Here is a 15,466-nt window from a genome sequence, read left to right on the forward strand (position 1 = left end):
GGAAAAAAAAAAAAAAAAGCCCATAGGAGCAGGGACCGCCACGGACTCCTCTGTTGTGTCTTTAGCACTTCATACAATAATGCCACATAATTGGGATTTGATCCTTTTTTGAAAAAGTCTGAAAGAAAACAAGCCTTTATTTACCAAAATTGGATCCATACCCCACCAGGCAGGAACTTGAATATGATGTAAAAGGCGGTGTCCGAGGAGGCTGTAAATTTCAGCGTTAATACTCACTAAGGGATAAATATGTGAATTCCGCTGCCCTCTTGACTCTGTGCAGTGGGCAGTACCTGCTTGATCAGGAACGAGTTTCCAGAGTACTTTGTCATTTACCCCAGACAGTCGTTGCCGTGAGACCAGAGATAGAGTCCTTTCTTCTTGTCCATTCTTGCTTTATAGATCTCACTGCATCTTAGATCAGTAAATATGAGTACAAATACCAAGTTCTGCACTCAGCATACTTGTTCATCTTCAGTGTGACTTACCTTCCTCTCTAGCAGTCAATTGAAAAAGACTTTGAGGGTAAAAGTTTTTCCATTCACTTGCTGTGTGACTTTGGGCAAGTTTCTTAACCTCTCTGAATCTCATCATCTTATGAATCAGGATTCTTTAAAAACAAAAATGAAAACAAACATCTGGGGCACCTGGGTGATTCAGTTGGTTGAGCATCTGACTGTTGGTTTCGGCTCAGGTCATGATCTCAGGGCCCTGAAACCTGGCCCGCATTGGGCTCCATGCTCAGCATGGAGTGTGCTTGAGATTCTCTCCTTCTCCCTCTGCCCCTCCCCCCACTCGCCTGTTGTCTGTCTGTCTCTCTCTCTCTCAAAATCTTTAAAAAAAAAAAACAAGAAACCTCTACTCCCTAAGGTTCTCATTAATTCATGTAATAAGTATTTTATGGAACACCTGTTATGGTCCAGGCATTACCCAAGTGCTAGAGGAAGAGTGATGATTGAGGCAAATAAGATGCATTTCTTCATGTAGCTTTTGGTCTCTTGGGGGGTGACAGACAGTAAAGCAGGAAGGAGATAAGAAATTTGGTAAGATATTTCCAGTGAGTGAGAAGTGTTTTCAAAGAAAAAAACGCGGAATGATGGAACAGGAAAGAGGTGTGCCCATAGGAGAGAGAGGAAGAACTTCAGGTGGAATTATCAGGGAAGACTTCCCTTTGTGCTGAGGCCTCAATGCTGAGAAGAATCAGGCATACAAAGATCCCGTGGAATAATGTTCCAGCCAAGGGTAACTGTAAGGTGTGTGTTTCAGGGGGACAGGGGGACAGGGAGCTAACTGAACCTGGGAAAGCAAAACCACAGGTCAAGTGGGACTAACTACTCTACTTCCTGAAACCTATGTGAATGAGAAGCTCTGAAGGTCTTCTTTGGCAATCTTTAAATAATTCTGTTTTCATCAACCTGGCATGTCGATTTGCTCCCCCAGTGAACACTGACTGGTGATTGTATTATGGCTCATGCTGGATGGTTGTTAATTACCACCGCTGTTGTGGATTTTGCAGGCTAAATACCTCTGGTACCTGTACATGGTTTCATCTGCGCAAAAACTGTTGTCCAGACTCCCATGCTTCCTCCTGGCGTTCCCACAGCAGCTGCACAATGAGGTCTTTGCAAATGCAAATCGGACCCATTGCTCCCTGCTGGCACATTTTTGCTTGGCCTCCCAGGACTTTGAGTGGTCCAGGGCCTGCTTTCTGAGCCTTATTTACCTTTCTGAGTACCTCTCTTACCGCTGCTTACCAGCACCCTGAATGCAGTCCTTTCCTCAGGGAAGCCTTGCTCTTTCTCTCATGCAGTAGCTTTTGCCTGAAATGCCCTTCCTCCACCCAACTTCACCCCCTCTGCTTCTTCCTGACTCACATTCACTCATCCTTAAGTCCCAGCCTAAGGCCTCTCCCACGGGCTGCGGGCTGCGTTCCCTGTCAGCCCATCACCGTGTCTGGGAATGTGCCTCCCCGAGTGCCCGACAACCTCTGTCTGTATCGGAATGATTCTCCATTCTCGACTGCTAGCTCATGGGAGCAGGCGGTAGGGCTATGTCCTCCTCTAAATCCCCAAGGCCAGACACACTGCATGGCACAGAGCAAGTATACTCGGGAAGCCTTTTTTTTATTTAAAAGGTGCCTTTATATCACATACCTCTGAAAAACTGGTAGATTAACTCCTCACTACTTGAAGTCTAGTTTCATGATCTACAAGCAAAAAGTTGCTTTGATGAGCCCAGTATTCAGAAGTAATAGCAGAGCGACTTCTTTCCTTTCTTTGCTCTTCCTTTCCCTTTTTCTTCCTTTTTTGAAAAAATAGAGTCAAATTCTAAAAATCTCTGCCAATACTGCGCCTTTCATTCTGTGAGCTTGCTGATGACCACGGACGCCTCTAACGGTCTCAAACTCCCCTAGCTTCAATTTTATCCTGTAGAATTGATTGCGTTGAATTTCTGCTGTTAGTCATTAATTGAAAGAATATGTCTTCATGATGGGTTAATAAATACGTTTTATTGAAGAAATCCCAGCTGTGCCAATGCAAAATTTGTATGTTTTAAATTTTAAGTGGTTCGCCCAAAAGGAAACCTCGAACTCTACCCGAAGTCAAGCTTGTAGACTCAGTAATAAATCCATTGATTTCTTGACATTGCTTTTTGTGTATCTTGCTGAAGCTCCCACAGGCGTCTCCTGAGTGCCACCTGAATCCCACCTGAATCAAAGACTAGGTCATAGATCTGCAATTTATTGACTGGGGCGGGGAAGTGGAGAGGTTCCCAACGCTTGAAATACAGATACATGTTTGTTCGTATCCTCCTTGATTCTGAGACTTTTCAATGTCACTCGACAAGATTTGAATTCAGATTACTGTAGCTTGTCATGAACACATTTTGTGCCCCTGAATGGTGCTGCATACTCACTTTTTACCAGGATCTTGTTTTGAGGCTATGCGCACGCACTTAGCTTATCTGGCCTCGACTCGTGGGCTGTGTCAACATTCTGGCTCCAGGTAGCATGCCAGGTAACAGTTTTAAACCTAGATGACTTGGAAAGAAGACTGAGTTGGCGCGTGGGATTAGGCCAGTGCTGTGATGCAAGCCTTCTGCGCACACGGTTTCTATTCCTATAATTCTTTTCCTCCACTCGATTTCATCCCCCACCCCTCCTTTTTGGCAAGGTTTATCTCCAGAAGGCTGAGGAAGATGAAGTTAAGCTGCCTCACTTGATTTAATCAAGAATTGTCAGCCCTGCTTGTTTCGGAGCATTGGATGGGGCTTCTTAATTTTAGATGGAGTGGCCGAGCAGGAGTGTGCTCCGTTTTGTGTTTCATCTACAGCCCAGAAGCCTGGAGCTCTGTTGGCCTGTGCACCACCAGCATCCCCAAGAAAAATGAGCCCCAGCTCCATTCCTGGGACAGTGTAGGTGGAAACCACAAAGGCTCCTGGGAATGTCCAACCCCTTCAACTTGAGGAGATCTCAATAAAATCGATGCAGCCAAGGCCAGGCTGACCATATGAGAGAGCCAGGCAGTTCCCAGGAAGAGATACTTGTCATGGTGGAGTGTAGACATCATCAAGAAAGCAAACGCGTCCCGTTTTAACGGGTATCTCAGTTTGGCAGCATCTTTTCAGGGACAACCCCACTTTGTTTTGTTTACTTTTTGTGTTTACTTTGTTTACTTTTTTTTTTTTTTTTCCTATAGCAAAAGCATCATCGAAAGAAAACGAGGCGCCATTTTCCACCTCTAAGTAGCCTCTTGGTATTCCTGAAAGGGACCTCCTCCTCTCCCTTCCTCTCCCACATTGGCTTCTTGTCCAGGTGTTGATGCTGAAGCATATTGAATGCTGACTTCCAAGCCCTTAACTCTCTAATTTCACTAATTTCTAAAATATAAAGACCTATTATTATTAACTTTTTATCAGGGAGCTAAAGTTTAGTTTTTGCATGTGAATAGGCCACTATTCTCCTTCCTGTATTAGAAACTGCCTTTTAAAGCTCTTGTGTTCTATTAAAATAACAATATCAAATTATGTAAATGTGCTAATTGCTTTATTGAAATTAATACCCTTATTTAGCAAGTTAAATCTTGCAAAATGGCCATTTTTATTAAAAATTATGGAAGTGTGCTGCCTGTTTAAAGGCTAATGTAATTGGGTGAACCCAACAACTGGGAAATGTCAATTAATGGGAGATTGTTAAATAATATTGTTTAAACAATCAATTTTCTCCTGTAGATTGGAATATGGTCCTGGTAAAGTAATAATGACTGTCTAAGGCCTAAGGGAAGGTTTATGAGTATTTCGTTCTGCCCTGTTATTGAATCTGTTGTATTTTCTTTTCAGTTTGTCAAAACTAGGTTCTGTTTAGTAATAGAAATTTCAATTTAGCAGTTTACAGGAAATTACACTCAGAATATTTCTCCTCTGTGAAGGTCATTTTCTGGTTGGCAATGAATGGCCACATGACTCCTCTTCCACCATGCTGTGGGCACCTGTAGAAATATTTGAAGATAAACCCCCTTTTTTTTTTGAGAGTTTTCCTTTTAGAAAAAGATTTCAAGATTATAAAGACCTCTCTCTGCTCTTGAAGCATTGCATTCTATCAGGAAGATAGGAAGTATTCTTATCATGGGTCTTAATTTCTTAGCTTCTCTACCATTGGAAATAACTCCCTCTGTGAAACAAAAAATCTCCTTCTGTGAAACCTAAAAATCCATTGTCTTCTCAGTAGCCTTCAACTGGAACTGCTGGTGGCTCTATTCTTGCAGGGTCAATGTTCTCATTGGAGCATACTGTAGGAGCCTAATTATGAAAATATCCTGTGGTTTCCAAATAGTTGTAGGGAAGGGAATTTTTGGTCACTTATGCAATTTACAGAATTGAGGTCAACTGAGGATGTTAGGATAGTTCTGACTGAGGCTGTGAAGACAAAGGTAGGAGTAAGACTCTCAATCTCTAAGCTCATTTCTTACTGCACATTGTTTGTGAGCCATTGGCTATGAAAGCCGGAAGAGAGCCTCACATTTCAGTTTCTCTGTAAACACCTGTTCTTAATGTCATCCAACAAATTTAAAGTAATCGTGGTAGGTGTTGGATTATGTGTGCATTTCTAGGACTTTTTGTGATGACAAGATAAAGTGTTTCTTTATTACATGACATGACACAACACGGCTCTCCACTCCCCTTCCCACCCCACTCCCCACCATCAACCTGGGACCAAACCATCAAAGAATTTAATCTATTTAAGTTTTCTTTGTTCACGTCGGATATGTTTCCGATTTGTTCCATGAACTTCTATGACCGATACTAAAAGTACTGATTTTATGAATCCAATTGTTGATGAACAAAAGCTGATTTTTTTTTTATTTGCTGGAACCAAAAATTAACATAATAAACTCTGTCTTAACAGACTGAACCCCTCAGGAATTTACCAAACTGGCAGTTGCATTTATCCCCCACTAAGTGTGTGCACTAGGAACTGCAGAATAATAAGTACACCAATTTGCTTGGATTCTTAGCTGTTTCAAGAGAAAGCTTCTCACAGGAGAATTGTGTGCTAGGTTATGGGATATGCCATACACTGTTGAAACACAGTGTAGTGACCATTTGGTTTCACTCTGATTTCTACATACTTTCAAGGATTCTTCTGACAGAAATACCCATCGCTCCAACGTGCAAAGACCATGTGCAACTAATTGTCTTACTAGAAGTTGCAAATAATCTTTTACTTCTTTTTATTATTATGTTAGTCACCATACAGTACATCATTAGTTTTTGATGTAGTGTAATCTTTTACTTCCGATAGCAGAATACCAGATGAAAACCCCATACCAGTTGCCTAAAATGGGTTTTTCGCTCAAGACTTTTTTTTTTTTTTTTTTTGCCAGTTCTATTGGGAAGAGTTCATTTTTTAGCTGTGTCAATAGAATTTTGCACGAAATGAAAGATGTTTGCCTCTGTTAGTTTCGTGCGTTCCATGGAGCTGAAATGTGCTGGCACCTGCAGAGTGAGATTTTTCTGGTCTGTGCTCTAACATTTTTTTTTTCCTAGTGCATGATCATTTTTCCAGATTTTTGAGATCTAAAGCAGGTTAGTCTTTGATCTTGAACTTACCCTGAACTTCCCAGTGGTAGAACCAGGTCGGATTAGGGTAAATCTCAGCCCTCTAGACCTTCAGAAAATAATCCTATTGGTAGCTTAATTTTCTTCATAACAAAAACATTTTTTAAAAATTTTAACTATTTTATTACTTGAAGATAGGTTATTTTGCTTCTGCCTTTCTAGAATGTTTGATATAATTAAATCTCTTTTCATGGACTCTGCTGGTCAGTAAAGCAGCCATCTCAGCTTTTTGGAGATAGTTAGGGCTATTTGCTTGTCTCCTAAATGGTCCCAAGCTACTACTTTTGAGCCCTTAAGTCTTTTATTTTTTTTTTAATTTTATATAATGTTCCTCTCTCATTTGTTGCTTTCATGTAGGTGCCCATTAAATATTTAATGAATAAATGGTTGTCACTTTTCACTTCTATTGTAGTGTATCTGGTTACATACATATGGTTTTATTTTTTATATTTGTCCATTTGTAATTTGTTCGGGTTTTGGAAATCTAACAGCCGTGTATGTGACAAATTGGTGTTCAAGTCAAGGCTTAGCAGTGCATGAATGAGGATTTAACTCACCTGAGGAATAAAAAGTCATCAAGGGCTTGCACTTTGTGGCGTCTGTTTTGACTGCCGAGAGGTCACTTTGAAAATGCTTCCTGGTGTGGAACTGAGCTCTGAATCCACAGAATGGCGGGGCAGTTGCATTCCAGATAGGTGAGGTATTTTGTATTTAGCTTTCCTTCAGACGGTCATTACTGCACCTAGGAGGACTGCCAGAGAATGATCTGTAAAAATCACTAGGCCATTACGGTGTTTGTGCTTATTTTAATTAGATTTCTTCTAGATTTTTTTTTTTTTTAAGCTGTCCGGGGAGAAATGTGTCCCCAGTGGATGTGATGTCTATTATGTAAAACTCAAGTGCATCTCAGGGTTTGGAAAGTGTAACATTTACACTTACGGCCCTGTTTGACCGATGTGATGAGATTTAAGATCAATTAGAGAGGGGAGAAAGAACCGACTGCATTATTTTTAAGACTTAAAAAGATAATTTTTTTTTTCTTGCTGCCAAAGGGTTGACAGTTTGCTTTTTTGAATTTCGGTTGAGCTTTTAGAGTTTGCCGGTCAGATCCACTTCTGCCACTTATTGTGTCCTGGCTGGAAGTGTTGGGAGGACAAGAAAATTTCTCATTAGTGACATGTGGTGACACTTCACTTTATTGTGCACGGACGATTTTCTGACAGAGATAGATGACATGGTTCAAGTTTCCAAGAAAATATTATTCCATCATGGAATGGAGAAGTTCTGAACCAATCTTTCTGGTCTGCACACAGGCTGTAGGTGTGTCGTGTCTGACGAACTGATATTGAAGCATGGAGCCTCGAAACCAGAGATGTGTTTTTGTTCGTTTTGGGATGTTGAAGGTTATAGGTACCTGAACATATGAACAATACCATGTTCTCACTGTTTGCTACATAGTGAAACATGTAGGATACGTGGTCCTGAGTGCAATCTCTTCATTCCTTTGCATTTTTTGATGCTGGATTCTTATTTTCCCAGCAAAAAGTATTTTTCTGGAGTGGAAAGGGCAAAATAATTTTCTCCGTATTCTTTAACACCAGTCCTCTTCTCAATTTGATTCCTCAGTTTGGTGTGCAGGAGTCTGAGAACGGCATATTCCTACGCAGTTAGGCACATCTCTTGGTGAACCCCCTAACCCTGAGGAGCAGGCAATCTCCTCACTCCCTTGCCAGCAGTGCCCAGTTTCTGTCTGGAGATAAAAGTCAGGAAGGGAAGATTTAGGCGAAGCCTGTCAGTGGCTTCTATTCTGCCAGCCACTCGGTCATGTGACCGAAGCTGGACCAATCAGAAAGCCTCTTAGGACTCCTAACTCGAACTCTGAGATGTAGCAGCTCAGAGTGGGAGTCGGTGGGGTATAAAGTGTGAGGACAGAAACTGTTGCTGCCAGTTTTAGCTGCGAAGAGAGAAGCCAGCCTGAAAACGAAGTGAGCCCTCCAAAAGGGTAGAGCTAAAAGAATCTCAAAGAAGTGTAAGCCAAGTTCTAAGCCTTTGAATTAAACTGTCCCTGAAGCCTGCCTTATTTCCAGACTTTCCAGTATTATCACCCAATAGTTTGCTCTTATTATTCAGGATCACTGGGTTGAGTCTCCCATTGATTGCAATCAAAAGATACTAACCGGTAAAGCTACACAATCAGCCATTTTTCTAAAAATCACTCGGTGCTGCTATAAAACTGCCGACCGTTCAACGGAAGAACAAGATGGTTCTGATGGAGTCCATGGTCAACACTGTGCTGGTAAACGGTTAGCAGCCTCTGGGGGCGTGAGTGGGGGCCGGTGTGTAGCATTTGAGGATTTGATTTTCAGGGTGTAAACATTCTCACCATGGCCAATGTCAAGCTATAAATGTGATGCCGAATGTGGAATTTGGAAGCGGTACTAACACCTGGATCTCACAAGCCTGCAATAGTAACAGCTTGCCGCTACCTCTATCCAGAAGCCGCTATTGTACATATAAGAAAACTAGGATCCAAAGGAGTCCAGGGGCTTTCCTAAAATGACACGGAGAAAGACCTGAGTCAAAATGCCTGTCCCCTGGTTTCTGCAGTCTCATTCTTAATAAGCTGACGATCTGGTTTGATTACGTTTACACATGTGGCTGCTAATGCAGACATATTTATTCCTTTTAAACAGAAAGGCCCCTGGTTGTCTGCTTAAGACCAGAAAACTATCCAAACTTACACAAAGTGAATATTTCAGACTTTGCTATCCATTGGATGAAGAAGAAACCCATTGTATCATAATGGAAGCGCCTACCACTCAGTTTACATGATCTCGACAGAACGGTCAGGGAAGAATTCCTCTTTCCATTTTATATACGAGGAAATTAAGGTTCAGAGAGGTAGAAACTTTCCAAGATCATATCTCCTAAGTAGTAAGGGGCAGAGTGGGAACTTGACCTGACTTCAAACTCCTTTAGACTACCACACACTTGGTGTATTGTTCTGGAGAGATCATGTTTCCACTACATGCTCATGGGCTTTGGGGATTTTCCGTAACTTAGGAAACACTTGTAGGGAACAAATTACAATACCAAACAAAAATATAGATGGAAGCACGTGTTGGAACAGGGCGTGAACAGCTTTCTCAGCCTCTCTGGGGTTCTGGTCATAGTTCTTAATTTCCTTATCATGCAACCATCATGTCATCTTTGAGGTCTGGTAGAGCTAACTTGGGGGGACTCACAAAAGAAGACCCATGTCTTATCTCGAAGGCCTTTCTATAAAATGGACTGAGAAATATTCACTCACTTCTAGAAATGGAGTCATCGGTAGGTAGTTAAAATGTAAAAAGCCAAAGGATTGCCTATTATAGATGTCAATAATTATAGTTGATAATGAGGCTGGTTAAGGAAAAGAATGTTCTGTTTGATCATCTCCTCCTTCTCGTATCAAACAGCGCTCATGATTTCCGTGGCTTTTCAGCGTGCTCTGCCTGCCTTATTCGCAGTGACTCCGCAGCTCTCAATAATGTGGTATGAATTATTTAAGTGGGATGATTAGCATAATCTGTACTGCACCCTTAAGAATACGGGGGCAATTAAACACTGAGCTTGACCTACTGCCCTCTTTTGTAGGGCAAAGAAGGATCCACACAGCAGAGGTGATTGCAAAAATCAATTCTGTTCATTCTCCCTTTCTCTTCCCCTCTCCCTCCCTCTCTCCAGCTCTTTCTCCACATTGCACACACCCAATTTTTATCCTTCAAAACCGGTGGAAGACTGGTTAACTTTGTTTCAGTCTACATGGCATTTAGACAGTCTGAATGAAAATTGAAAACGCTAGTCAGATAGTGTCTCCAAGTATATAAAGCATCTGGATGGTTGGTGTGGTGTAGACAAATTAACCAAGTATATCCACTGTGCCTCTAGCTCTTCTTGGAGTCCTGTAAAGACGACAATTGGCTTTAGGTAAGGAAAAAAATGACAGAAAACAATTAGTTCTAGTACAGTCGTTCTGTGGAATGTCAGGCCGCTATATCCGAGGTGTTTGAAAATTGTGGTCCAATTTGCTATATTTATAATAATTCTTACCCACTCATTCCGTGTTGGATTCTCAAAGTGTGCAGCTAAACGAGTTAGATGGGGCACCCAAGGACATTGCAGTATTGCAAAAAGGCAACGAGAAATAGGACCTTTCTTGGTACAGGCTAACATGTCCAATTTCTCTTGGTTAGAAAATGGATACTGAAGGAATGCGGTTTGGTAAACAGAACCGTTTATAGGTAGAAATGCTTTGGAGATTTTTTCAAAGGAGAGTTGGGCTTCACATGGGAACTTTTGACCAAGAAATTTCCACGAGCCGTCCCTAACTGTTCATCAGTTATTCCCCGGGCACCTAAGTAAGGGCGATACAGTGGGGAGCTGTAGACTGCACTCACGGTGCTTCTAATCTAGTGAAGAAGGAGAGGAAAAAATAGTTACATGAGTTAGATGAATGTTAGGAAACGAACTTAGAAATAACCATTTCTGCTTCTAACCAAAAGGTATTTGAACACAGAGGACCCATCTACCTATAGTCTGTGATTTTTATAGGAAGCAAGAATGCAACATATCTATAGATAGCAAAAAATACATGTTTAACCAGTTTACAAATCCTCCATCATTCATTTCTTTGAGTTAAAATGCTGAAGGTCTCAGGAAAAGATTCTGTTTTCTCAGAGAACAGAGCAGTCCTGACAAAACCTTTAGAATTCTGCTGAGTCTGTTGGATTAACAGTCACCTAGAACCGCTGTAGAACCAGGGCCTGGGGCGGAGCCCCTGGAGGTGTGATACAGGAGGGCCTGGGGAGAGGAAGAAGCCCCCAAATGCGCCCTGCCAAGTGAGGCCACCCCAGAGGGATCTGAGGAGTGTTGTTGAAATCTGCAGGCCTCGAGGCTGAAAGAGTTGCCGAAAGGAAGGAGGAGGTCCGTGGGGGGGGGGGGGGGGCGGAGTGGCCCCACTACCGAAATCCAGTGGGGAGGCCTGCCTTCCCCAGCCGCAGACAACCAGGGCCCGGTGAAGCTCCGTTGGACCTGGCCGCGGAGAAGCGCCAGTCTCCCTGCCGAATGGTCGGGAAAGCGAAGCCGAGTTTATGAGATTTGCCTAAGGCCACGGAATCCATCCGTGTCACACCTGGGATTAAGATTCAAATCTTTCTGCCTTCCAGAAAGACAACTACTGTCGCTCCCAATCATGTCCTATTTCTAAGTTCATTAGTTAACCTCTGGGTACTCAGCCAGTACGTCAAAGCATTTTAAATGGACAAGTCTAAAGCGACCGTCCTCCCGTTGCCCGCTCCTCTCCGAGCCCCTGCAAAGCCTCTGTGTTTCATACAGAGGCCGACTGCTCATCAGCAAGTTTCCCTGGGAGGCGGGAAGCCTCTCTCCTCTGATCAGAACATGCCTGTCACAGAGTGCCGGCGGCTACTGAGCGGTGCCTGCTCGAAAGGGCCGCTGCCCGAGCCTGGGAGTCCAAAAATCTGTCTTTTGGCAGGGGCTTAACTATTTGGCTGCTGCTTCGGAAGGCCCATGCTGGTACCTCCCAGGAAGAGAGAACCCAGCTGGGAAGCTGCCAGTTGCAGGCAATCTTCTCCTTCATTTCAACTCAACAAATATTTAATGCGTTCCTGCTGAGGGGTCCGGTCCTGTGGAGTCTGCAGCCCTCTGGGGGTCCACAATCATGACAGGGAGTCCAGACACGGAAGCAGGAGGCAGCCAGATGATACATGCGGGCTCCACGTAATTAAGAGCTCGGCAGTCTTGGCTGCAGGAATCAGGGATTGTTCAGGCCTCTCGATGTAGTGTGGCTCTTGCAAGAAAGACCACTGGCAGCAGTTAGCAGAGACCCGAAGAAGGTGTCCCTATCTCTCTGGGATCTCTCTGCCACTTAAAGACACAAGCCAGTGTAAGACAACATCTGACCTCGGCCGAAGGGAGACCTCCTAAGACGACTGGGACCCCTCTGATGCATGAGATTGTTCTCCAGTCAGTCTCATGGGGGCACTACGCTGATCGGGATCCCTCTGTGGTCAAAGGGAAGCCAAGGGAGGCCCCCCGCAGCCCGGGCTGCTGTTAATAAACCCTCCATTCGGAACTCCTGGCTTCCCTTTGCTTCTTGCCGATTCGGGTACTTGCATGATTTCGTGCATACTTTTCAGCATTCGCGAGCACCCCCTGGTTGTCTGGCTCTCCAGTCCAGGCTTGGGTGGCAGCGAACGCCGAACTGAGGTGGCTGGTTGCTGTGCGTGACTGCTCCCTGTCTGGCAGTGCAACAGCATGGCGGAAGCTTCTGGCTCTGTGAAGTCCTGATGGTGCTTATAATACAGAAGGATGGGGAGCTAGGAGAACACAGCGATACTTTGGGTTTGAGTTTATGTTGTGTCAGCCTGGCTTCGTCACGCTCTCGCTTCCTAGAAGAGACTTCCTGAGCTGGGTGACTGGCTTTTAGAAGACGTGTCCCAGCTCTAAATAATCATTAGTGACACAACTTGCTGAATGTCTTCCTCTTATAAAACAGTGATTCCCAAGAAGGCACTGAAATATGTGTCTTCTCTCTCCTTGTGTCTTGCGTGAACAGACTTGCATGAATTAAGTGCTCAATAAATAGCTATCAAAGGGGCCGTATGAGTTTGCTCACGCGGCCATAACAAAATGCCGCGGCTAGGTGGCTTCAGCACCGAAATGTATTTTATCACAACTCTGGAGGCCGAAAGGCCAAGATCAAGCTGTTGGCAGGTTTGGCGTCTCCTGAGGCCTCTGTCCTTGGCTTGTCACTGTGTCCTCACATGGCCTTTTCCTCTGTGTGCCCATCTCTGGGGGGGGGTGTGCACGCACACACACACAAATTTTCCTGTTCTCATAAGGCTACCTGTAAGATGGATTAGGGCCCACCCTAACGGCCTCATTTTAACTCAATCACCTCTTTAAGGGCCCTATTTCCAATTACAGTCACATCCTATGGTACCGGACGTTAGAGCTTCAACAGAGGAATTTGAGGAAGACCCAGTTCAGACAGCAGGGACGAATGCCATAAACAGGATGAAGTATATCACAGAAAATCGGTTCATGTGGAAGTGGAGAAATTGGAGAATGTCCATAAATATTACATTAAAATGCCTTAAGGTTATTCCTTGCGATAATCTCCCTCTCCCTCGCATGTTCCCTTGAACAGAAAGAGAGCGTGGCATTACAGCCAGAAGGCCAGGGGTGGTGTTCCAGCTGGGGCTAGCTCATAGATTATCTCTGTAACTTGGGACAAGCCATTCTAGTTCCGGGCCCCGGTTCTTTAACAAGGAGGTTGGAATCATTGAGTCCCTCTGTGATTCTGTGGAAAGCAGAGCAGAATGGAAAGACTCCTTCTGGCTATTCTGTTGGGCTAAGAGCAAAACCTTCAGTGATTCTCTTTCTCAGAGGCTTGTGGAAAGAAAGCAGGAACCCAAAGTCCATCCTGTCTTTTTCTAGGGGAATTCCACTCACCCGCAAGTCAGAGTCTTGGAGAAGCAGAGGTCTACTGCCTCAGGATGGGTCCTAAATAGCAACTTTGAAGCCACTTTAAGCAACTTCCTGAATAGGAAAAAGCCTGCCAATGTTCCAGATGTCTACCTCTGTGACTGGGAACAGCTCTTTGCTGTCTTCCATCCGTTTCTTCCTGTGTTGGTGATGCTTGCCTTTGAGGAATATGGTGGTTGAGGTAGCAGGAAAGGCTTTAGTTCTGCAACTGTAGTAAACTTTAGTCCCCCTTCCAACCCTGCCCCGAAGTTCAGAGTCGGTAACTGGTACAACAATATGAAGGATCTGTTCTACTTTCGGCCCTGTTCTACTGATGTTCCTATGTTTTTTGAGTGCTTAATTGGGACATTACCTTGACCAATGAAATGACAAGCTAGAAACACGTGGCATAGTCTCCCTGCCTGCACTGTAGCCCCAGCAAAATGCATAAGTGATTTCTTGTCACCCTAACCTACCTTGTCTCCTGGCAACAGTTGTTCCCCTGTGTCAGAACTTGCTAAGATGCTGCTGAGCGTACAGTCCCGGGACGATGAACAGATACAAGGGCTTCTAAAGCCTTTCATTAGTGCGGTGTGCTGGTCTAGAAGCCTGTCGTCTTGCTCACTGCTCCACACGCAGGGTCGTAGCTGCCTTTGTTTGCGTTTGCGGATGTTCTCACGTTTTCATTTCCCGAGGAAATCACCTCTCGGAATCAACAATGACTTTCCAAATCCATAGCTTTGCCTTTCCAGTTAGTGCCTTCTCTTCATTTAGCCAGTCGCATAGGGCTACAGAAATAGGGATGCAGAAACGTTTGCAAATAATGGTGATTTCAGAAATTCAGGGCCATTTGCATTTCAGTCTGAGACAGCAGCTTCTGAAATAGGCCGAGTGAAGCTGGAAGAATCTTGCACACCCCCACCCGACAGAATGCCGCTCCTGTCTGCTCGTGGATTGTGCAGTCAATTGACATTTTGTTGACTCTACTTCCCTTCAATCTCCCTTTCTATATAACTTCCATTCTCCTTCTGCTAGGATTTCCCGGTTCTAGTCCCAGTGGCTTTATACCTCAGCTCAGCCAATCTTTGAGAAACAATGTCGTGCATCTCTCTTATTTCTTTTCCATTCCATGTCCTACTTGATCCCTATCTTACCTGTGCAAACACAATTGGGATACTGCCATGGTAAGAACCACCCTTTAGTCTCCATTACTGGGCCTAGGGATTCACAAAAGGTACCTGATAGAGTTCAAACAGAAGTTGATTCTGTGTCCTTATCCTTAATCTTGGAGAAAAAAGCAAAATCTTGATTTTTCTCTTAGTGAGAAAAAGCATCCCTAACCTGTTTCTTAATTCCCTCTTGATGATGTCTCCTCCCACCCCCACACTCTGACCTCATCAACCCCCTTCACCCCCTTCACCTCCTCTACCCGCTGGGCGCCAGCCACACGGCCTCCTTTAGACCCTACAGACCTGCCAAGCTCTTTCCCATCTGAAAACCTTGGCACTTGTTTCTTCTTTCTGGCACATTCCTTCCCAATAGCTGTGGTGCATCCCCCTCACCAATCTGAGAAGCTCCACGTGAGCTCACATGTTACCTCCTTGACGAAATCTTCCCCGACCACCCCAGGTGCAAGGATGTCACCATCTCCACCCTGTCCCTCTCTTTCATTGTGACATTCTACTTTCTCCTTAACTTTCTTACTATCAAAGATAAGAGTCACGTATGTTAGGATTTGCTGTCATGGCCTCTTTTTTTTTTTTTCCTTCCAGCTTCTTTACCTGTACCTGTCGCAGATAAGATACTCAACAGGTATTTGTTG

The 15,466-nt window shown here is 44.0% G+C and overlaps 1 protein-coding gene and 1 long non-coding RNA gene across 12 annotated transcripts in view; one reads left to right on the plus strand and one right to left on the minus strand.

Moving 5' to 3' along the window:
• The window catches only part of LOC123001700 (uncharacterized), a 97,564-nt gene that overhangs the window by 49,762 nt on the left and 32,336 nt on the right, over positions 1–15,466 (minus strand). For both annotated transcript variants that reach the window (XR_007191158.2, XR_008959234.1), the window contains exon 1: positions 1–15,466. This exon is cut by the window's left edge and continues 22,755 nt beyond it; it is cut by the window's right edge. This is a non-coding gene — a long non-coding RNA (uncharacterized LOC123001700).
• The window catches only part of TENM2 (teneurin transmembrane protein 2), a 523,183-nt gene that overhangs the window by 24,106 nt on the left and 483,611 nt on the right, over positions 1–15,466 (plus strand). The window lies entirely within an intron of this gene.

The sequence above is a fragment of the Ursus arctos genome, unplaced genomic scaffold (genome assembly GCF_023065955.2).
Source record: "Ursus arctos isolate Adak ecotype North America unplaced genomic scaffold, UrsArc2.0 scaffold_15, whole genome shotgun sequence".
Taxonomy (NCBI): domain Eukaryota; kingdom Metazoa; phylum Chordata; class Mammalia; order Carnivora; family Ursidae; genus Ursus; species Ursus arctos.